Raw genomic sequence first — 25,052 nt, 5'->3', positions numbered from 1 at the left:
ATGTGAGAATCATTGCTTCCTGTTAGCTATATGAATTAAGGGTTCTTTAACACGTGTTGTTTGAGTGCATCAGTGATTGATACATCTCAAAACTATTAATTTCATTGCTTTTGTTCTCTGGTTAGACATTTTGATTTTGGTTAAACCCAACCCTGCTCCAGCAACAAAAGCATTTTTTGTGTTGCATTGCTGTTTAAAGCTGACTTCAAGAAATTCGTAGCACAGGATTGAGCAACAAAAATGTCATTAAGTGTCATGGGAAAATGGTTAAACTTTCTTGTTGCAGGCAGTCTTGTCAAAGTGCTGCGATTCAGTGAAGGACCTGCCTTTGAGCAGAGAACTCAAGAAGTAGTCAGTATATTTAGTTACATTCACAATACCTCAGATGATGAAGCAATTCAATATTCAAGAATATCCAGGTTTAGGCAAGCAACACATTTGGCACACAAGTGCTGCGATTTTCTTTTTACTCCAGGTATGGTGCCAAGGCAGTCCCCATGTCTGCCTCAACTGAAATATGGATCAAACCCATTCTGTTGATATTAAGCTGATCTACACACTTGCTGTCTATCTGAGCTTCACTTCCCCAAAAATACAGCGTTATCACATAGCCTAATTTGTGAATTTAGGGCAAGGGAAGTGATTAATAAAGTAGCTTTATATTATTGGGCCTAGGACATTGTCCTGGGAAATATGCAGCAATTACCTGAGGCTGAGATGATTTGTCTTCCAACATCAACCTTCTTTTGTGCCAGATATGATTCTCAACCACTGGAAATTTTTCCTGTTTCCCACTGACTTCAATTTTGTTAAGGTTCTTGGGTGTCACACTTCGTTGCATGTTGCCATGATTTTAAGGGGAGCCACTGTCATTTCATGTCTGGAGTTCAGCTCTTGAGAAAGGCTGGACTGATGTATGAAACTGAGTGGATTTGACTGGGATCAAGCTGAGTCTCAGTGACCTGCACAGAACCCATCATCATTCTTCAGATTCTTCATTTCAATACAGCAGTTTTGTTTGCCAGAAGTAAGCTGTACACATTCCTCTTGCAAGAAACATACCCTTAACAAAACCCAGAGAACTTAAGTAAATAGTGGCAATATCAACAATTTTAGGAAGTCTGTAGGTGTACTGCTGTTGAAAATAAACTGTCTTAAACAATAGTCTACAAGGGAATCAAGCAACATGGGGATAGGGAGAAAAGTGGACTTAAGGCTGTGGTCAGATCAGCCATGACCTTACTGAATGGTGGAACAGATTGAGGGACCAAATGGCTTATTTCTGTTTCTATTTTGTATGTTCCACATAGCCCTCCCCCAATGCAAAGACACAGTTGAAGCAATTAGTAGAAATAAATTGCATTAATAACTTCAAGCGTGTGATCAATTCAATACAAGCTCAAGCAAAGAGGAAGTAGAGGAAACTGTGCTCTTTATAGCAGGTTAAGTTCTCACTGTATGGACGTAAATTTTAAGCTTCCCCTTCATACCCTTCTTTTTTTTTGAAAGACTTAAGGGATGTAGACATTGCCACCATTTAGTGCCCATTCTTAGTTCCCCTTGAAGGTGATGGTAAGCTGCCTTCTTGAAATACTGCATTTGCTGTGGGTACACCTACAATGTTGTTCGGAGTTCCAGTATTTTGATACAGTGACATTGAAAGAGCAGCAGTACTTTTCCATACCAGGATGGTGAGTGACTTGGAAGCAGTGATGTCCTGCTTTTGCTCCTCATCAGGTTAAAAGAGGTATGGAGGTCTGCAGCACAGGAGAAGGCCTATTGACCCATTGAGTCTATGCCAGTCAAAAAACAGGCACCTAACTATTCTAATCCCATTATCCAGTACTTAGTTCATAGTCTTGTGTGTCTTGACATTGCAAGTGTACATCTAAATACTACTTAAATGTTATGAGGGTTTCTGCCTATACTACCCTTACAGACAGTGAGTTCCAGATTCCACCAGCCTCTGGATGAAATTGTTTTTCCTTGCATCTCCTCTAAACCTCCTGTCCCTTATCTTAAATCCATGCTCCCTGCTTACTGATCCTCCATCAAGGAGAAAGGTTCCTTCCTGTCTTCCCTATCCATTCCCTCATAATGTTTTAACAAAGATCTGTAGCTCAGGTTGTGGCTGGAATTGTTGGTTGTTTTGCCAAGCTGACTGATTTTAGTGCTAATATTTCGTCCCTCTTTTAGGTGACATCTTCAGTGCTGTCTAGCCTCTGTTGAAGCCCCTCATAATTTTATATATTCTAATCACATCTCTCCTCAGTTGTAAGGAAAACAACACCAATCTATCCAACCTCTCCTGTCCAGGCAACAACCTGGTAAATCTCCTCTGTACCCTCTCCAGTGCAATCACATCCCTCCTATAATGTGGATTCCAGAATTACACAATACTCTAGCTGTGGCCTGACAAACATTTTATACAACTCCATCATCACCTCCCTCCTCTTAAATTATATGTCTCAGCTAATAAGGGAAGCTTGCCTATGCCTTCTTAACCACTTAATCTTCCTGTCCTCTACCTTAAGGAACCAGTGGACATGCACATCAAGTTTGCTCTGATCCTTAGTGCTTCCCGGATTTCTACCATTAATATATTGCCTTGTTTCTCCCACCCAAGTGCATCACCTCACACCTTATTCGGATTGAATTCCATTTGCCACCGATGAGCCTGTCTGACCAACTCATCTATAACCTTCAGTACTCGAAAGCTATCCTCCTCTATTGGCAGTAACCACTTCAGCATCACTGGGGTAGCTTTGAAGTGTTTGCTAAAATGTCTGTTTATGAAACAACTCAGACTCAGCAATCAAAAATCAAACGTCACCACCCAACCTCTGTTGAAAGAGGAGAATTGCAGAGTCCTGTAGAGTGTCAAGTTGGAAAGAATGAGCAGGTGTAACGATGAGTGGTAGGTGCAGGGCCGAATCAGCTGGCTAAGTCGAGGCATGACGCTGTGGCGGCGTTGGACCAATGAGAGGCAGGAGGAGGGGCGGGGCGGGGCGTGTGGGGGCGGGGAAGGGGAAGAGGGCGAAAGAGAAAAAGAGGAAAGTGGCGCCGGGCGGTGAGGGGAGCTGAGAATTAAGGATCCTCATACGGAAGAGGTGTGTAGGTGGAGGAATTTAAAAAAAATTGTATTAAAAAAAACCCAAGATGCGAAAGTGGTAAGAGTTCGATCCTGTCTGTTGGTTTTGAATTTTCCAATGTGCCGAGAAGATGGAGCAAAGCGAAATTCTGAGGAAATTCATTGACCGGGTGCTGGAAATGAAAGTCCGCGACCAGAATGGGGAGGACAACTTTGCCAGCGACTTCATGGTGAGTTTAATTGTTTTTCTCACTTACAAGTATTGTTTTTTCTTTTCAGTAAACGAACTTTCGCGAACTGGAGTCGATTTTTCTCTTTTGGGTGATTTTGGCCGTGTAGTGGTGGCGGCGCCTTAGCAACAACCCTTCCCCCTTGTCCCAGCTTCTCAACCAACACCCACTGGGGAGGAGTGAGGACCATCACTGCCAGCTCCAGGCTGTGCGGCCTAAACCGCTCCCTCATGGCTTCTCGTTTACTTTCAGAAAAAAAAATCAGAAAGCTGCATTTGTCGGGTGCTGCGAACTCTCCGTTTATTCAGAGATGCCATTTAAGCTATAGTTTGGACAATTGTAAAGCTCTGTTTGTTACAGGGTCTGTCTTGAGTGAAACTCCAGCCTTGTACAACAAAAAATGCAGTGAATTTATCAGCTGTGACTCAGAAATGTGGGGAGTTTGCGGATGTTGCGCAAGGCACGGGGCGTTGTGTTCGCTCCAACTAAGTGTGTAATGACTGGATTTTCGTTGTTGACTGGGCTGTTTTTATTTTTTTTGCTTCAGTACAATATTCGGAACATTTCGGGTCCTGATTATCAGATATGCCAGTATCCGCAGGAGTAGCTCGGGTAGCGAAAACGAGAATCAGCGTCTACTAGTACCCAGGAACTGTATGTGGGGAGAGGAATAGATTTAGCTGCATTCACTGAATGAAAGAGTTTGTGGACATTAGTGATTGCAGGATGGCAAGATTAAACAGGATTATGATAATCTTTTTTGGTGGAATGAGCCCTCTGGTATTCAACGCTTAGATTGAATTGTTAGCACATAAGTGGAAGTATTGGAGTGAGGCTCATGCCTGTGAACCTTGTCTACAATGATTCACAGCATTTTGGGGAAGATCAACATTGGCAGTTAAATTTTGATTAAAAGTTGCCATCAATGAACAATAGAAGATGGCTGTTCAGTCCATTGACATCTGCATCTATTATTCACCTCCATTGTTACACATTTTAATATAACACATTAAGCACAGTAAATGCCTTTTGGTACTTCACAGGAGAAATTTTATAGAAAGAGACATTAGGAGAGACAGCCAAAAGCTTGGGCAACAATTTAAGTTTTAAGGTTTGCAGATGGTGCAGTTAAATTCAGGGATGTGCGTGAGGTCAGAATGGAAGAACATAAACATTTTGGAATGTGGTAGGGCTGGGGTAACCATAGAATGAGCTGCCGGTGGAGGCTGGTACAATTAAATATTTAAAACCCATCTGTATGGGTATATGAATAGGAAGGGGTTAGACAGATGTGGGCTAAATGCTGGCAAATGGGACCAGATTTATTTAGGATATTTGGTCAGCATGGATGAGTAGGACATCTTTACGACTCTTAATTTTGGAACAATAAGGAATGAGGCCATAGAAGGCTTTGAAAATGAGAATGAATGTTTTAAACTTGAGGTGTTTTGGACCAGGAGCCAATAAAGGTGAGTATGCAAGGAGGAGATATTTGAATGGAATCTGTGCAAGTTATTTTGCAGACAACAAAGTTTTGAATGAACTCCGATGGAAGGCAAGCCCAATGAGTATTGGAATAGTCAAGACTAAAGCTAGCGAAGGCGTAGTTGCTAGCAGAACAGGTGAGCTGCAGAGTTTGGAATCAGACATCACTAAAGGTAACAAGGTGTAGAGCTGGATGAACACAGCAGGCCAAGCAGCATCAGAGGAGCAGGAAAGCTGACGTTTTGGGTCTGGACCCTTCTTCAGAAGAAACCTCAGCTTTCCTGCTCCTCTGAAGCTGCTTGGCCTGCTGTGTTCGTCCAGCTCTACACCTTGTTATCTCAGATTCTCTAGCATCGGCAATTCCCACTATCTCTGAATCACAAAGGTAGAGTTTCGCATAAAAGTGGAAAGAACTGCGGATGCTGTAAATCAGAAACAAAAACAGAAATTGCTGAAAAAACTCACCAGGTATGGCAGCATTTATGAAGACAAAGCAGAGTTAACGTTTTGGGTCCAGTGACCTGAGGAAGGGTCACTGGACCCTGAAATGTTAACTCTGATTTCTCTTCACAGATGCTGCCAGACCTCCTGAGCTTTTCAAGCAATTTCTGTTTTTGTTGTAGAAGTTTGTATAGTTGGGATGTGTGAATATATGGTTGAAAGTTCATGTGGTCAAATGTGACAAGGTTGAGAACTATCTTTGTTTCAAGGTTGCAAGGGAGGTGGTTGGAATTTGTGGCTAGGGAATAGCATTTGCATCATAGACTGAACACATTGTCTTCTCCACAAGTTGGAGGGAATTTCTGATCATCTGATAGTAGACAATAACTGACAATTTTGAGACTCGGGAGATGGTGGTGCCAGTTGTTAGTGAATGTGAACTTGATATTGCAGAATCTTGGAATCAGAATAATAGTGCAGAAGGAGATCGTTTGGCCTATCGTGTGTACAAGCTCTTTTTTGAAGAGTAATGTTGACAGTCCTATTTAGTAGCTCTGCCTGTTTCTGCGCCCCCTCTCCTCCCCTCCCCTCCCCAAATTACATCTGAATTCCTTTTGAAATGATTAGTCGGTATGTTTCCATCATCTCATTAGTTAGGACATCCTAAATCCTAAGAGAAAAACAGTGCTGGAGAAATGTGCCATGTCAGGCAGCACTTGTGGAGAGAAAAGCAGAGTTAATACGTTGAGTCCAGTGACCCTTTGTCAGAACATTAAACATTAAGCTTTGATGCATAAAAATGTTATTTCTCATAGTTTTTTTCTTCAGCCAGTCATCTTAAATCATACCTTCTTATTACGTTGACCTTTAAGTCATTGGAAGCAGTTTCTCGTCATTTTGTTCCATATGAGCCCTTATTTGATAGAGACATTCAAAATCATTCTTTCCTTATCCTTGAGCATCACCTTCTTTGGTCTATTCACTTAATTGTAGTCCCTCATCCTGAGACATTCTAATAATCTCTTTTGAATCCTCTATAAAGCCTTCAGGTCCCTCCCAAAGTGTGGTGCCCAGAATTGGGGCACATTACTTCCAGCTGGCAGTGTTTTCATGTTGGTTTATCATTCTTGCTGATTTTTGAACACACTATATTTGTAAGTTCAGGATTCCACACGTGTTATTGACTGCTTTGATTACCTGTCCTGCTGTCTTTAAAGATTTGTGCATGAGCACATTAAGTTCTGGCACCTCCTCAGTTTTTGTCTTGTATTTCCTTATTCTTTCCAACAAAATGTAGACCCTCACACACATGCATCAAATTTCAACTACCCACCTATCTGCCCATTCTCCACGGCTTAAACTTAGACTTAGAATCCCTACATTGTGGAAGCAGGCCCTTCGGCCCAACAAGTCCACACCGACCTTCGGAGCATCCCACCCAGACCCAACCCCCTATAACCCACCTAATCTCCACATCCCTGAATACTATGGGCAATTTAGTATGGCCATTTCACCTACCCTGCACATCATTGGACTGTGGGAGGAAACCAGAGCACCTGGAGACACGGGGAGAATGTGCAAACTCCACACAGACAGTCGCCCGAGGGTAGAATCAAACCCAGGCCCCTCGTGCTGTGCAGCAGCAGTACTAACCACTGAGCTACTGTGCTGCCCCACTGTCTAATTCTTGAAGATGAATTTTTGTTTATTAGCTCCCTTCCTAATGACTACTGTTTTGAATTTCATAACATTTGCAGATTTCAAAATTATGCTTTATCTAAGTTGAAGCTGTTAATGTATATTTAAAAATAGCAATGGTCTTAGTACTGAAACCTGAGGAACAACACTGTCTCTTCCTAGTCTTGAAAAACGGAAATCCACAGCGGTCTTCAATCCTTTTATAAATTTTGTGTGCATGCTTCTTTCATCCCATTATATTTAGGTTTTCTGTTTTAGGTTTTAGTTGATATTTATCCAAGTAGCTCTTAATTTGCACTTAGACTATTGTTGTTGTATATTTTTGGATTATGTTGCCAAGGAACAGCATGTGGATGCGTAGGAGGAGAGGTGAAGGGTCAATTTTTCTTGAACTCCACGAATAATGGTGCAGGGAAGGAAAGAGAAGCCCTTGCTGGTGATGCTTTGGCTATGCCTAGATAGTTAAGAATGTACTTGTGAACCCATCCAGGTAGGCAATAGCATAGGATGTTGTTGAAGCTGAAAGAATCATTGTTCTGGTTCAAGAGGATACTTTACTACTACAGCCATTTTGGGTGTTTGTTGTAACATTGGAGACTGTTTGCAGTACTGATGGGATGTAAAACTGATAGAGGGGTTCATGCATGGAGTCCCAGAAATGATGACAGTGGACCTTGGAGGTAAAAGCATGTTTAAAGACTTAGCCAGGAAAAAAAAGTTGGAAATATTGTGGTAATTTTCAAAAATAGGTGGATTGAGGGGTTTTTAATAAAGAAATATGGTGGCTGATTTTGAAGGAGAGTGGGAGGGCACCTGCGGAGTGAAAACAGTTAATGAACATGAATTGTCAGCCTTTCCCTGTGATGGGTGGGGGTAGTGGAGGAGAACTGGTGAGCTAGCTGAACACAGAGAACCAAAGAGTTTTTAGTACTCGGTGGAGTGAGTTGTTTGGCTGGGTAAGGGGAAAAAAAGGAATGCACAGGGCACCATAATGTTAAGTGTTAACGTTTGTGGCAGATGCCCATGATTTCCTTACATTTCTTCTTGGAATTGGAGTAGGCAGGGAGAGGGATTTAAGAATAATACTTCATGGTGGAGAAGATGTATTAAAGTTAATTTAACATTCCAGGTTAATTTTGACAGGAGAATAGGAATCAATGGTATTTTGTGATCCAGCTAGATCTTGGGATGGTTTCCATAAATGATAAAGTTTGTGACCCTTGGACTTGAACAGGGAAAGGAAAATAAAATGAAATGAACTGAATTGTATCATGCAATAAGACTTAAATCTAACAAAATACTTTGGAATAGTTGTACTTTATTATTTGTCTTGAATAAGAAAAAAATACTTTGCCTCATTTCTTAGTACCAAGAAATAAAATTTAAGATTTGCTCCTAACCAATATTGAGAAATTAACCTGATGTTTTTCTGTGTGATGGTTATGGAAAGTGTATGTATCCCAAGAGATTCTCCACTCCATTTTCGATTGGATGTCGAAGGTTAGATTTTCATCATATTGATGCAGAAATAAATGTCTTGCAGCTACGCCATGCATTACCTTAGAAAACCTATTGCATTACCATTCATTAATGAGATGGCAATTAATTGTTTTCTTTTGTTTTTCACAATGTCATACTGTCACTTAGATTCAGTGAAGCAGTCTGGTATCATGTTAAAATGGCAGAAATTATTTTAACAGTCTCAGTTCAAAAAGCAGATATGGTAAATTTTCTAAACTAGCTAGTTTGGAGTCCTAAAATTTGTCTACAGTGTAACATGGTGGTTATAGTTACTTAGCAATGGTTTTTATTGTATAAAAATAGTGTACCGTATATCCGTGACTGTTTATGGCTTTGAAGCAGGATGTTGCAAATGTTTATGTTAAGATATATAATGAAATATGGAATAATGCTAAATATTTTTTGAGCCATGCAACTTAGAAGGAAGTGCTTAACAGATTTAATCTGCCCAAAGAATAATTAAATTTATTTTTATTTTCCTAATTAGTTAAATTCCAGGTTGCCTTGTATATTTAATTACACTGGCACAGTATGGAGATTGAATTCACTGAAAGAAAAAGGACAGTTATTTTGCATACTTGTCTGCCCTTTATGCTTCTACTGATTCTTTTGCAAATTTCTGTAGCTTCTGCAAGCCTCCTAGCCCATATCTCAAACTTTATATGCATCTATATCTTGTGTTTCTCCTAGAACTGTAAGTTATTGGGAAGTAAATCTATCTAAAACTTTGATGCTGGATTCTCACATCAAATTAACTAGTTCCAGAATATGGAGGGAAGTGGTAGCCCTTTTACATTGAATTCTTTGTTCTGCCACTGGAGAGGGACTTGTGGCACGTTCATACTGGCATAAGAGATAGAAGGACTGGTTTAGATTTACATGAAGTTAGAAATGCAGTCGATGGTGACATTTTTGGATACAGAATTCTTGGTCTAGTAGGAGTTCTGTACATTTCCCATGCAACTTGGGAATGTACGTTCTTTTTTTAATTTCACTTGGCCTGTCTCAACCAGAGAGAAGGGGTCATAGATTTGGTGACCAGGGAGCAGTTTTGGCTGGGTCAAAGACCATGGCTTCTGCTATTTCAATGTTTAACTTGCAAAATTGCAGTCCATTCAGTCGGCTTTGATTTTGAACAAGCAGTCTGGGAATGTAGGTGCAATAGAGAGGTTGAAAGGTACAATGATGGGTTCTTTAGTAGTTCAGTAACTAACCCCTACTGCCATTCCTTGCTATACATTCAGTACCTTCTGTGTAAAGTAGTTTGGTTTAATCATCTCCACTTCGATTCAGACTGCATCTGTGATGAGAGGCTGACTTGGATGATATGGGTTGGCATAGCTGTAACTTCAACTGTTTTCATGAAGTAGTCTTTTCATGAAAACAGTTGAATGGTCAGAAGAAATGCGACTGAAGACAGCATTCTAAATGCACTGATGATTTTTAAGAAGACTTTTCTGTTGAAACAAAGCAGGATTTTGCAGAACGTTTCTCTTAAGGAAGCTGACGACATTATTTGCCAAACTCATTTCTGTGCTAAGGAAAAATAAATAAACTTCATGATTGTTATTCATACGTTGAAACTGATGCAGGTTGTAACCTAAAATTTATTAAGTTTAACTTGCTTCAAAAGACTGGCAGGAAAATTTATAAATGCATTTGCATGAATTATAAGAGATGAAAGTTAAAATTGGTTGTATTTGCACTGTAACCTGTTATTTTTTGCATTCAGTTCAATAATGTGCTGTAGTGTTGGGGCATCAGTTAGCTAATTTGGCAAGATGGCCAACACATTGAATTAGTACTGTTGGCATTATTTAGAACAATTTCTGTTTCAGCTGAGGTAAATTTGAGAACCTGCCTCCTGCCCTGCCCTGAGAATAGAAGGCAATAGGAAACCACAGCTGAAATGAAAACAGCCAAGGAAATGGCTCAGGATGAAGCGTAGGCAGACAATGAGCCAAGGACCTGCCCTTTGAGCAGAATGAACGAATTAATTGCGTTAGAAGCTTCATCAGTTTATCAGCAGGCACAGTACTTTCTAAAAACATCCATCTAGCATGCTTTAGAATTTTCTTTCAACTGAGTATTATACATCTGCTGGAAATGGCTTCGAGTTAAACAATTTAAGAAATGATGGAAAAAACAATTTGACATCTAATGGTGTTTTGATTAATTCCTTAAAATACATTAAAACTCAGCTATTTTGTGACTGTCATTATTGTTTATTGATCTGTCACCACTGTGACATTTCTTTCAGTTATTACAACACGTCTACACACTTCCATAATATTATGGCTAACTCTTGCTTGCTTCTGTATACAAAGAAAAATTATGCACAAAGATGTATCTCTAAGAATGGAACAATTATGGATCGGTTACAAATCATTAATGATTCTGAAATTTGTGGCGAACATCTTTAGCATGTTTGGAAGTTTTTACTCTATTACAATGGAATCACAAGACGGAAATTTAAAGTAACCCTTGTTATTCAGAATGATTATGCACAAGGAGACATCAATGATATAATATATCAAGGTCTCCTAAGTAAAGATTGCAAATGAATGGTTTATAAAAACCATATGAATATTGCAATTATATCAGTGGCATGTGGTGGGGGGTCCCTAATCTTATTCAGGCTAAGGCTATTGTATAGCCTTCACAAGGCTAATATTGTCTGTTATTTCAGACAATAATGTCTGAAATTATTGTGCCTTTAATATGTGGTGCCTACCCTTGTGAGAATTGTAATGCATTTATGTAATGCTAGCTGGTCTCTGGTGTTCAGACAGAAACTTAAAAATTCTTTCCCTCACTCCAATTCTTTGTGCCTCTAGCTTGGGTTTTAGTATTTTGTCTCTTGCTCTTTGTTGTAATATGCTTCTTTCACTTTGCCTATATTTCTGGAACTTATTCTCTTGGATTTTTTTTTGTTGTTGCACCATTGATCTTTGAGGCACTGTGTGCTTTCAAAGTTGTCAGTGTATGTTTCTTTGCCAGACAAGAAGGCTGTTTTCTTCTGCTTAAATGTGGAAGTGGATTTTCTGTTGTTTGAAACCTTTTGTTTTTTTTTTGACAGTTAATCAAGTCAAACCAAATTAAAGCAAACTTGAATCAATCTAAATGCTGCCAGCCCATTAAAGGGGCACTCCAACAAAAATCCATATTCAAATTGAAATGAACCACGTCAAATTAAAATGTCATTGTGGTGATTGACAATGTGCTCCAGTCCCTATGGTTCCCACTAGCCATAGGCTTTAAGCGTGCCAATGGACACCACGTTTTCCCTTTCCAAGGCACCTGGGCATGACAATAACGCCATAAGATGAGCGGGCAGCCAGGCTGAACTAATCCTTTGACTGCTGGCTGCCTGGAATTTTTAATGGCCGTCTTGATTGTGTTTGGCAAATGAAAAACACTTTTAAACAAATGTGCTTTATCGTATTCTTGACATCCAAAGTGTGAAATGCGTGACAGCAATTGATCTATGAATTATGGTTTATATGACAAGCAAATAGTTTTTAGGACTCTAAAATTATCTGCTTTTTAAAAATACAATTTAAGGGAAGATTATTGAAATCTGCAACTCTTCATTGGGTAGTTCCATCATTTTGTTTTTGTATTTTATCTTAACATCCACACAAAATGGGCTGTTGAATCCTTTGTTTAACATCTCATTCTGAAGATGGCACCTTTTGACTACATTGAAATGTTGGTCTTGGTTACGTGCTGTGTTACAACAGGAGGACAGCAAGCCAAATCAAATCAGCCTCCCTATCCTTGCATCTGCAATACAGTAAAATTAAAATGTTCAACGGCCCTCAAAATTGCCCCAATCTTAACCAGACTTAAGAATAACAGATAAGACACTAAGTTTATAATTCAAAAATTAGCAATTATTGTTAATTCTGTAACTTTAGCAGAGCTAGACTAAATTAATTGATATCTGATTTAAATCTGATCTTCTTTGAACATAGGCCCCATTCTTAGGCACAGTTAAGGGATAAATTAAAAGAATAAATGAGATGGTACGGGCCAGTTCACTTGAGCATTTTCAACAATGCGTAGTATCATAGGTGCATGGGATTGATTGTATTTACTTGATTTCTGAAGACCAGTCAATGCAAATAGCTGCCAGTAGGCTCCAATGAATACCTCATTTCTTATATCTGGGATTCTGTTCTCTGAACTTTCAATAAGTTGGTAATTGGAGGAAAACTAGACAGCAACCAAGATTCCTTCCAGCAGTGTTCACGGGCACAGCCTTTTTGTCCTAAAAAACACAATTCAAACTAGTTCAAATTTTGGTTACTGTTTCTTAGACTGGTCAGCTCTGACCTCCCTGTGATGGGAGCATATTGTATCTTTGGAACTGAAATGTCTATAGTATTCTGAACAATTATCGACTTTCAATGAATTTCTTGGGCGAGGTCCGGTGAACAAATACAAGTTTGTGCTTTCCTTTTTGTTCCTTAAAAAAGTCAAGCTGCTGCTCATGGTCCAAAGGTTCAACCCACAGCTCAGTTCTGACCAAAAATGAGAAAAATAAAATAATGAAGGACTCAACAGCTGAAGTCCGTAGTAGAACTTGACTTCATGACTTTATGACTGAAGTGAGAATAGTACAAACTGACCAGATTAACATTTAGTAAGGGAAGATAACAGAATTGATAGACGTCTTTTATATATCTTGTATTTTATCTTGTATGTAATATATAATCATATATTGTATTGATACTTGTTTTATAATCGTACTATGACTCATCTTGACCACCTACCTTCTCCCAGACTGTAAGAATGATGTTCTGAGATACGTATGAGTAACTTCAACCTCAACCAGCTATTCCCCTCACCTGTCCTTTGGCAATACAAGGAATAAATTTTGCCACCTTTTCTCCAACAACATATTTGAGGTTAGTATTTGACCTTGTGGAGAATTGCAGAGATGAATTTACATCCGACTACTCTGCAACATAATAGGTGTTAGAACATAATGCTTATTATGCCTTATCTGTCATGTGCTCTTTTTGGTCTTTGCTGATTTTCTGCCATACTCAAGGAATTGTCTCTGCTGCAGTTATTTCTAAAAGAGTTAGTTGCCCTTTGGTGCCTTGGCCAAATAGTCATATTTATGTTTGAGATTTCAGTGTCATTAAGATACTTTATCTTGGGGCACGAGAACCTCTGAACAAAACTATTCAGACATATTATGATACACAACTGATGTAAATTGGACTTGAGCCAGGATCTTTTGGCCCACAATTGGGGGCACTAGTACTGTGCCATGATTCAAATTCAAAACCTCCCACATCCTGCTTTAGTGCAACCTTTTCAATATGATCATGACTGATTATGCAATTTCATTATCCCATTCCAACTTTCGCTTCATAACCTTTGATCCCCTTAGCTCCGAGGGCCACGTCCATGTTTCTCTTTGAATATATACAATGAATTGGCTACGACAGCTGCTTATGGGATTGAATTCCACAGGTTTACAGCTCTCGTGAGTGAAGAAATTCTTCCTGATCTCGGTCCTGAATAGCTTACCCCCTTAGACTGTGACCCCCTTGTTCTGGACAATATCGGGGACGTTCTTCCTGCATCTGGTCTGTCCAGTCCAGTCAGGATTTTGTTTCTGAGATCCCCCCACCCTTCCTCATTCTTTTAAATTCCAGCGAGTACAAGCCTAGTCGATTCAGTCTTTCCTCATGTCGGTCCTGCCATCCTGGCAATCAGTCTGGTGAACCTTTGCTGCACTCCCTCAATAACAAGAATGCCCTTCCTCAGACTAGGAGACCAAAACTGTCAAGGTGTGGCCTCGCCAGGATCCCAAGTAACTGCAGCATGACCTCCTTCTTTCGATACTCCATAGTGAGAGGATTGAAGACCAGCATACCATTAGCTTTCCTCACTGCCTGCTGCACCTGCATGCCAACCTTCAGCGACTGTTCCACGATGGCACCCAGGTCTTGTTTCACCTCACCCTTTCCTAATTTGCAGCCATTCAGATAATAATCTGCTTTCCTGTTTTTGCGACCAAAGTGGACAGCCTCACCTTTATCCACATTATATTTGCCCACTCAGCCAGTCTGTCCAAGTCACCTTGTAGCCTCTTAGCATCCTCCTCACAGCACACACTGCCACCCAGCTTAGTTGACTAAATTAACTGAAGAACTAGCCCTTAAAGGACACGTAACACTGAAGCATAGCCTCAGTTGGAGGAATGTTGCATAGCCTGGATTTTGTACTGAAATCTGTATAGGACTTGAATGTGTAGTTCTCTGACATGGAGGCAAATGTGCTACCACCTGACCAACAGTGTAGATATAATATAAGGAGAGGCAGGATTCAAACCTAAATGGGGAGACCCTAAAGGATTTCATGTCAATTTACATAATCACTTGGCCCCAGCTACAGGCCTGGCCTTCTCTTTATGTATACAGAATTGCAGTTCTGATTAGGGTTCTAAATTCTCATCAGAAGTAAGATTTACGGTTTACATTTTCGCCATCCTTTCAAACCTTGTTGTTGAATACTTGTTGTATTTGACATTAATATTGTTTTGAGATTGCCTTCCATTTATGGTAAAATAAAGGAGGCTTGTGTGACCTTTTCTGACTTCTGCCTGATTAAAAGCCTGGTGGGTTTGATTGTTAGAAATTAAAGAAAGATGTAATTGTTTGTTTAATGGGAAGAAGGGCAAGATGTTCATGCTGTCGATGAAAACTGTGTGGTCAATAAGACATTATATCACCTTAGTTCTCCATTTACCTCACTGCCTGTTGCCTCCAGAAAATTACCCATAAGTGTGAAGATAATTACAGAACAGGTTGGAAACTGTTCAACCTATACTACCTTCAAGCCAAAGCCCTATCCAATCTCAGACAACAAGGTGCAGGGCTGGATGAACACAGCAGGCCAAGCAGCATCATAGGAGTCTTAGCCTTTCTGCTCCTATGATGCTGCTTGGCCTGCTGTGTTCATCCAGCCCTGCACCTTGTTGTCTTGGATTCTCCAGCATCTGTAGTTCCTACTACCCCTATCCAATCTCAATCAGTTTCATAATACTTGTACATACAGAAACTCAGGAACTGAGCTGCTGACACTGACTTCAAAGCATGTTTTTAAAAAATGGGCTTTTCATTAAACATCCAGAAAACTAACCTTCTTTCCAACCAGTTCCCACAGCACAGTATCGGACGAATTAAGATCCATGGTCAAATCCGAGGAAAATGTGAACCATTTTCTCAATCTTGGAGGGAGTCATCTTGATGAACAGGACGTGAATAACAAGATATTTTCATTGTCTGTAATGTTACGCTTCATCCTTTGGCCAACTGGGAAAAAAAGAGTTTTTGAGTACCAAGACCTCAAATGTGAAACTAAAGTAATCATTTACTGGGCTGCAATGATCTCTGTCCTTCTATATACCTCAGATCAACCTACAACAGCTACCTCAAAACATTGGGGGTATACCATAAACACTGCCATCACAAGATCCTGTAGAATTGGTGGCAGGAAAGGTGGGCCAATAGCAGTGACCTTTCCCAAGCCAACATGTCAAGGATTGAGGCACTAATTACTCAAACCATATCTGTTGGATAAGATGTGTAATCCATATGCCTGACACAAGACTCCACATGCTGTTGCTCTGTGCTTGGAATGCTGTCCCAGCAGAAGACTTCCAGGAGGATAGTGAAGAGCAATATCATCAAAGTATCCTCAATCATTTATCTGATGTCTCATGGAAGATGCTGGTTTGTGATCAACCAAAATGGGCAGGCTTATTTGGGAAGACAACAGACACATGAGACTTTTTGGAATGTGCAGTGGCAAAGCTGAGGCATGCGAGAGTGCACACAAGTCCCTAAACAATCCATTCAACCAATCCTCCAAGCATGATCTGCAGCTGACTTCAAATTGATTGAAAGAACAGAAGCAAGTCCTCCTTGATCCTGATTTCTTAAAAAGAGCCTGCCAGCTAAGAGCCTCTACTGTATGTTGTACTGCAATGGGAGTGGAAATTTGTTCTTGGATTGGAAAGACAAAATTAAGAATTTAAAGCTGGAGAATCTCCTTTAGCTAGAGAAAGGAGACTTCAGGAAATCTTGAACTGTGAAAGTAATTTCTCATTAAGTTTCCATGTTGGGGAAGGAAAGGATTTGAAGTAAACCTTTAGAGGTAAAGAACCATCTTGGACAGATTCTGTGAGAATTGAATGTTCGAAAATGTATAATAGGTTTTCTTTGCTTTTGCTGAAAATGGGAGGAGTATTCTGTTTTCAAGTTCAAGATGCTGATCAATAATGCTTTTTAGTCTGTATGTTTCATTGTCTTAATGTGAAATTTTGACATTTGATTGTTTCAGGTGTTAACTGGAAGTTCAAATTTTCTTTTTAAAAAGTGTTGGTCTCCACAAGGGGTGTAATATTAACTGACCAAAACTTGCAAAAGTTAGCTCATTGCAAGCCCTGGATTGAAGTATTTTTCTAATCAACCTGTTCAGAAATGTTATTCCACACTTCTGGAGCAGGTGGGACTTGAGTCAGGATTCTAGAGACACTACAACTGTACTACAAGAGCCCCTTAAGCTTTGGATTGAATCTGGTATTTTCCTGGTCTGTATGCTCTGTTACTTGATACGTAAAGTTGCTGAGAAGCTTATGTTCTGCCTGACAGTATTGTGTGCAAAGTAAATTCAGACTCAAAAAAAAACCTCTTAAAGCTAATTTGAATTATAAATTGCTTTGTACATGGACACATCTTAAAGGGAGTGCTGCCTCTAAAAGATTATTGTTCTGTGTCGCATATTTTTAATTGCAGTATGACTATACTACTAGTCGGATATTTTTCAGTCATGGAAGATGGTGCCTTATGAACATAGAACCAGGTAGATGTGCAGTAAATTGTTTTGCAAAGGTACATCTAGAATACTAAAAATTAAATGTGCTGGATGAGCGTTCTCCAGTCTATTTTTGTATGGAAGCCCACTTCCGTTTTTCTTATGCTTAGGGTGTGAGCAAATTTCAGCAAGATAAGGTTTGGCACAACTGAAAGCATGAAATTCTGAGAAGAAGCAATTTCAAAGCTGTCTCTCTGCCCCTCTGCCTGCTCTGTGTGTGTCGCTCTCTCACGCTCTCTTCCCTCTCTCCCCTGGTCCGATTCTGTCAGGTGTCAACAGAGTAGCCTTGTAAGCTGTGGCATCTGAAGTTTACGTCTAAATATTAGAATCATAGAATCCCTACAGAGTGGAAACAGGCCCTTCAGCCCAGCAAGTTCGCACCAACTCTGAGTGGAAGAGCATCCTACTCAGACTCGCCCCTCTACCCTAACCCTGTAACCCTGCATTTCCCACAGCTAATCCACCTAACCTACATGTCCCTGGACACCTATGGGCAATTTAGCATGGCCAATCCACCTAATCTGCATATTTTTGGAATGTGGGAGGAAACCGGAGCACCTGGAGGAAACCTACGAAGACACGGAGAATGTGCAAACTTAACACAGTCGCTTGAGGCTAGAATTGAACCCAGGTCCCTGGCACTGAGGCAGCAGTGTTAACCACTGAGCTATCGTGCTGACTGCTTTAAATGTCATGGGGATTTCTGTCTCCACCACCCTTACAAGCAGTGAGTTCCAGATTTCAACCACCCTCGCTGAAAACCTTTTCCCTAACATTTCCTCTAAAACCCCTGCCCCTTATCTTAAATTTATGCCCCTGGTAATTGACTCTGCATGGAGAGAAAAGGTTTCTTCCTGAATACTTGATCTATGCCTCTCAGTTTTGTACATCTCAATCACAGTTTCCCTCAGTCTCGTCAGCTCCAAGGAAAGCAACCAAGTCTATCTAATCTCTGTTCATAACTGAAACTGTCCAGCACAGGCAACATCCTTGTACATCTCCTCTGCACCCTCTCCAGTGCTGTCACATCTGTCTTAATGCATGGATTCCAGAACTACACCCAGTTCTCTAGCTGTGGCCTAACAAACTTTTTATACAGTTCCAGCACGTGTCTCTGTCATGCTGGACTACCTCGTTCAGGGTATCTGTACTAGAAGGAGCCTCTGCTCCCACTCAACATACTCCTTGACCTAGAGCCTCTACTTTTGTTGCATCTATCTGACAGGCCCAGCCGAGTAGACTTGCCACTTTAATGGTTTTCACTAATTGGACTTCGTAGAGCTGCTTGATGCTCCTCTGATCATAGCAAGTGCACAACAGAAATGGCCTGTAATGGATTCACAAAGAGAAAAGGCTTCTGCTTGGAGGAGTATCTCCTTGCCTGAGTTTACAGTTGCGCGTCCTAAATTTGGAACAATGGTGATGGGATGTGATGTGCCCCCACAGCTGTCTGTTGGGGAAGCCTGGAGAACAAAGGACATAATTTCAGTTAATCTAAACTGAGCACATTGGAAAGATCAAATCTGTCCTCTTCAGTCACCGCCACAAACTCAGTAGCCTGACATGGATTTCGTTGTTCTCCATTCACCAATAAAGTTTTATGTGACCCAGACTGTTTGCCACAGCTCTGGTTCTCCTCATTGCTTTGAATGTTGCTCCTTTTGCGAGTTGGCCATCTGTCTCTTATCCTCTAAACTCAGCTCCTCTTTATGCATTGTATCCTGTATTGTCATTTTTGCCCATCATCTTGCTGAATTGCGGTTTACTAACTCTTTGTAAAATTGTCATAGACCTTGGCTGTCTATTTACAAATTGCTTGAACGCTACACCCTTCTGCCAAACTCTTTCACTGTTTCTAATGACATGCATTCTTCATTCCCTTTTGCCCTACCATTTACAGACATGTCTCACTTTGGAATTCCAATCTCTTTTTAATCTCTTGCCCTGCCCTCCTTTTTTTTGTTTAAAAGAGACCCGAGTTTAAAACTTTTTGTTTAAAAAACAAGCTTTTAGTTGCAATGTGGTATCGTCTGCATTGGCCTGGCACCCATTCTTTAAGCTGTGAAAATACCTTGGGAAGCTTTCTGTTCAAGGCATTTTATTTATTTGTGTTCCTTCCAAGTTCCACTCTCATTGGAAATTTATATTGTTATTTGTGTATATACATTGAAGAAAAAACAAGAATGATTTTCTTGCCTTTGAAAGAAAAAACGGAGTATTAAATTCAATAAATGAGATACTATGGGGGGAAATGCTTTAATGAAGAAAGCACCTTTTTGGATCCAATCTGGGGGAAACTACAGATTAATTGCATTTTTGTGGCCAGATGACTTTTTCTGCATTTGTGAAAATCATGATTTAGTGGCAATCACTCAGTTCTGCAGTAAGTTTTTTTTGTTTGTTAGGCAGCCTGCTAAAAAGAGTGGCTCAGGTTATCTCTTGCTTTGTGATTAATTACATAATCCATGGTACTTCTGCCCTGTATTTGTTTGAACGTTTTTTTATCGAGTGAATGAATTAAATGAATCAAAAATATAATCAGTGTTGAAAGGATAGCTTCACGCTTGTTCCCAGTCGGAAGTCCTATTTGGGTATTGCTTTGTGTTGGTCCCCACATGGTGGATGTGAAGTAGAATAAATGAACATAAGGACAAGGATCCATTCAATGAATTGTACATCCAATAGCTACTGGCTCAGTAGTAACTCTTCCTAGAAGTTAAATAAATAGTGGCTTATTTGGAAGTACCTTGAAAAATTCCTTCTGAAACTACCCTAACAATTTGACCAAGACCTAAAATAGTATAGTTAAACAAAATTTGATTGCAATTTAAATGTAAGAAGCAAATTACCTCTAACTGGAAATACCCTTTTGCTCTCAGGAATTTGATAATATCTTTGTTTTTAAACTCAGGTCAAATGCTGATGTTTAATCCTTGGTAATGTTTTACATTTGATTATTACAACTTTTTAGTTATTTAAAAAAAGGATACTTACCTGGGGACAGTTTGTCTTTGGCAATAAACACACATAAATGTAATTAATCTTGTACCCTTGCCCTGCAAGTACAGCTTAAAAAAAAAAAAATTGATATCCTTGTAATCTTTACATTGACCCTTGTTAAAGTCTTGTAAGCTTTGTCTTTGTCCTTTACAAGGATTACATGTGTCATTTGTGGAGGTGATGGCACCATGGTAATGCCGTTAGAAGCCCAGGCCAATTCTCAGATGTCAACCTCCTGTCATGGTCTGTAATGTTTCAAGAAAGTGACTTGCCTCCACCTTCTGGCAGCCAATTACAAATTGGCAATAAATGCTGACCTAGCCAATGAAACCCATATCCTATGAAAGAATTCTGAGTCTCTTCCCAAACGTGAATCTACAAAAACTGCATTTTATACTGTCCATTTTATACTCGACGCTACAGGCAAAACTGCTTTGAAGTACTTTTTTATTTCCTGTGTATATGCATGTTTTTTGTGATTTTAATGAATTCATAGAGTAAGTAGTAATGTATTACCTTCAGTAGGCCATCTGTACGCCATGGTTTTGTAACCTTTGGGTGCATGTATTAAATGACATAGTGGGTGAATTTCTAAACCAGTTTGGTAACCATGAATTTTGTTCTGAATTGCTAATTGCTATTTGTGGATTTTTTCCAAGTTAGCATTAATCTTCACATTATTGTTTATGAATAGTAAAACTTGTAAGAGGATAGTAGTGTTTAGCTACTGCATGAGTCAGGGTGTTAAGGATGTTTGAGCTTTGCTTGCCCATCCTCCTATTAAAGTCTCTCAGAATCATAGGAAGTTAACTATGAGCTATTTTTGGGTACATCCTTTGTGAATAGTTGGATTCATTCCTTATATCAGCAGTATTAAAATACTGACCTAAAAGAGCTACAGTACCATTTATATCATTGACCAGAAACTGCACTGCAGTTAAGACATTCTTTTCTTTGTTCTGTACTATTTAGGTGAAAGTCCAGGCTCCTGAAGCATCTACATTTTAAGCACGGTAGCTAAATTTTCTGTAACTTAAAATTGCTGACCTTGTCAGTGATACCCACAGTTCATGAACAAACATTTCATTTCATGAAGAAACAGATAAGGCTGAAGCATTTGGAACAATCTTCTGTTGAATGAATGATCCGTTTTGGTCTCCTGCAGAGATTCCCAGCATCACCTGCAAGTCTTCAACCATTTGGATTCAACTTAGGTGAAATCAAGAAATGGCTTTAGTTACTGGATACTGCAAAGGCTAGGGGTCTGACAGCATTCCTACAAAGTACTGAAGATGTGTGCTTGAATGCTTGCTGCATCCCTAGTTGTATTGTTCCAGTCCAGCTACAACACTGGCATCTATCTGGCAATGTGGAAAATTGTCCAGGTATATCCTGTTCACACAATGCTGGAAACACCCAACTGGGTTAGTTACTGTCCTATTAGTCTACTCCTGACCATCAGTAAAGTGATGGGAGGTGTGATCAACATTGCTATCAAGAAAACTTGCTTAGCAATAACGTGCTGGCTGATGCTCAGTTTGGGCTCGACAGCATCACTCCCCTCATTATGGCTTTGTTTCAAACATAGACAAAAGAGCTGAATTTCAAGTGTGGCATCAAGGAATCTCAGCAAAACTGGAGTCCTGCCTAGGAAGATGATTGTAGTTGTTGGAAGTCAGTCATATTAGCTCAAGGACATCTCTGCAGTCATTCCTGAGGGTAATATCCTTTTGCCCAAACATCTTTGGCTGCTTCAGCATTGACCTTCCATCAAAGTTGGGAACAAGTGGGAATGTTCATGGTGCAATCAGCAATGTTTACACTAAATGCAATTCCTTGTGCTGCATTTGACATAGTTTGCTTCAATCAGACCTGGGCAATATGTATGTTTGGGCTGACAAGTGGTAGGTAACATTGTCTGTTAGCAACGTTGTTACATATACCTGGTGGCGAAGCAGGCTGTAGCAGTCCAGAAGTTGCTGTGTCAGTGTTTGTACGCTTAAGAACAGACAGGAGAAGCTGCTGTGTGATTTACTCCATAATAACAGCAAACGCTGTTGATGTCACCTTTTTTTATTTGCACAATCTGACCCAATGGCTTTGTGAACTGCAATGTCCTCACTCTTGTAGTTGCCTGCCTATCTGTCTGTTTAGACATGTTATTCATTGGGAAGTGAAGATTGTCTTAATGCTGTCTTAAACCTTTTTTGAAAACACACTTTTTTTGTAACCTCCCACATTTTTCAGCAAATTTGAGCATAATTAAAAAGTCATGTGAAAAGTTCCATTATTCTTGATATAGTTCTCAATTGCTTTTTGACACAAACTGTAGGTTGCAGGAAACGAAATGTCATGTCATGTCCCTAAAAGATAATCTGCAAGAATTTGGTTAATGCAAATAGACTATAAAATGCCATTTTGAATATAAGCTAAAATACTGTTCTATTAATTCTTTTTTAAGTTGATTTAATTTGTTCTTGTCTCATCCTACATTGCCAGACATTGCTGACCTTTCAATTTGGTGGAAATCAGGGTGAAATTTAAACTTAGCAGTAATTAACCTAGTTCTGTAGCACACCTTGCATAATCTTTTGGAATTTGTTGTAATTTTATTATTCTAAGCAGTCTTCAAACTTACACTTTTTTGTGAAAGGCCAGCAGTTCATGCTTTGAAAAACTTATTTTCCTTTTGTTAGCTGGCATTCACACTCTCCCATTTCCTAAGAAACTAATTTAATTGTACTCTGTTTTTAGTTTTAACACTAACTGTCCAGAGGCAGTTAAGAGCCAGCCTTAAAATATTGAAACTTCTCTTCTCTTGTTTCTTTGGACTTGAGCCTCTATAATGGCATCAGGAAATGGTTGAAACTTTGTTTTGCTGTATGTTTTGGACCTTGCTAACTGTCTTAGAAAGAACAGCACTGGAACAGGCCTTGAGGCCCACCAACCCTGTACCTTTTTACGTGACATTTTTCCAAACTTAAAAAATTTGCCTCTGTGCAATCTGTATCCCTCCGTTCCCTGCCTATTCACGTATCTGTCAAGATTCCTCTTGAATCTTGCTATTGTACCTGCTTTTACCATCTCCTCTGGCAGCACATTCCAAGCATTTACCATCCTCTGTTTCAAAAAAAAATTTCTTACATCTCCTTTAAACACCAGCCCCACCCTTTTTTAACCTTAAATTTATGCCCCTAGTAATTGACCTTTTTACTTGGGGAGGGGGGGGGGGGAGCGGTGGAGAAAAGCTCACACTATTCATTATGGCCATGGTTTACAAAATTATGACAAGCAATGTCGGGTCACCCCATGGCTTCTGACGTTGAAGTGAAAGAAAAGAGTTTGCCCAATCGCTCCTCATCTAATAATCTCCAAACCAGGCAACATCTTGGTACCCGCATGGGCCCAAGCTATGCCTGCCTGTTTGTAGGTTAAGTGGAACAATCCCTCTTCCAAAGCTACACTGGTGCCATCCCCCACCCACCCACCCCCCCGCCAACTTCCTCTGTTACATCAATGACTGTATCGGCACCGCCTTGTGCTCCCACGAGGAGCTCGAACAGTTCATCCACTTCACCAACACCTTCCACCCCAACCTTAAGTTCACCTGGACCATCTCTGATACCTTTCTCTCTGTTTTCATCTCTGGCAACCACCTGGAAACCGATATCCATTTCAAGCCCACCGACTCCCACAGCTACCTAGAATACACCTTCTCCCACCCACCTTGCAAAAATGCCATCCCCTATTCCCAATTCCTTCGCCTCTGCTGCATCTGCTCCCAGGATGAGGCATTCCACTCCCGTACATCTCATGTCCTCGTTTTTCAAGGACCGCACCACTACCCCCCCCCGCCGACCTCAGTGGTTGAGAACGCCCTTGACCGTGTCTCCCGCAACTCATTCCTCACACCCGCTCCTCGCAATAACAACCAAAACAGAATCCCCCTCGTCCTCACGTACCACCCCACCAGCCTCCGGATCCAACGCATCATCCTCCGACACTTCTGCCATCTGCAATCCGACCCCACCACAAAAGACATTTTTCCGTCCCCACCCTTATCTGCTTTCCGGAGGAACCACTTTCTCCGTGACTCCCTTGTCCGCTCCACACTCCCCTCCAGCCCCACCACACCCGGCACTTTTCCCTGCAACCGCAGGAAGTGCTACACCTGCTTCTACACCTCCCCCCACCCCCTCACCCCCATCCCAGGCCCCAAGAAGACTTTCCACATCAAGCAGATGTTCACCTGCACATCATCTAATGTGGTATACTGTATCCGCTGTTCCCGTTGTGGCCTCCTCTACATTGGGGCAACCAAGTGGAGGCTTGGGGACCGCTTTGCAGAACACCTACGCTCGGTTCGCACTAAACAACTGCACCTCCCAGTCATGAACCATTTCAACTCCCCCTCCCATTCCTCAGACGACATGTCCATGCTGGGCCTCCTGCAATGCCACAATGATGCCACCCGAAGGTTGCAGGAACAGCACCTCATATTCTGCTTGGGAACCCTGCAGCCTAATGGTATCAATGTGGACTTCACAAGCTTCAAAATCTCCCCTCCCCCTATCGCATCCCAAAACCAGCTCAGCTTGTCCGTGTCTCCCTAACCTGTCCTTCCTCCCACCTATCCCCTCCTCCCACCTCAAGCCCCACCCCCATCTCCTACCTACTAACCTCAT

Source organism: Rhincodon typus, chromosome 22, assembly GCF_021869965.1.
Source record: "Rhincodon typus isolate 14 chromosome 22, sRhiTyp1.1, whole genome shotgun sequence".
NCBI lineage: Eukaryota > Metazoa > Chordata > Chondrichthyes > Orectolobiformes > Rhincodontidae > Rhincodon > Rhincodon typus.
This window is presented reverse-complemented; position numbering follows the sequence as displayed.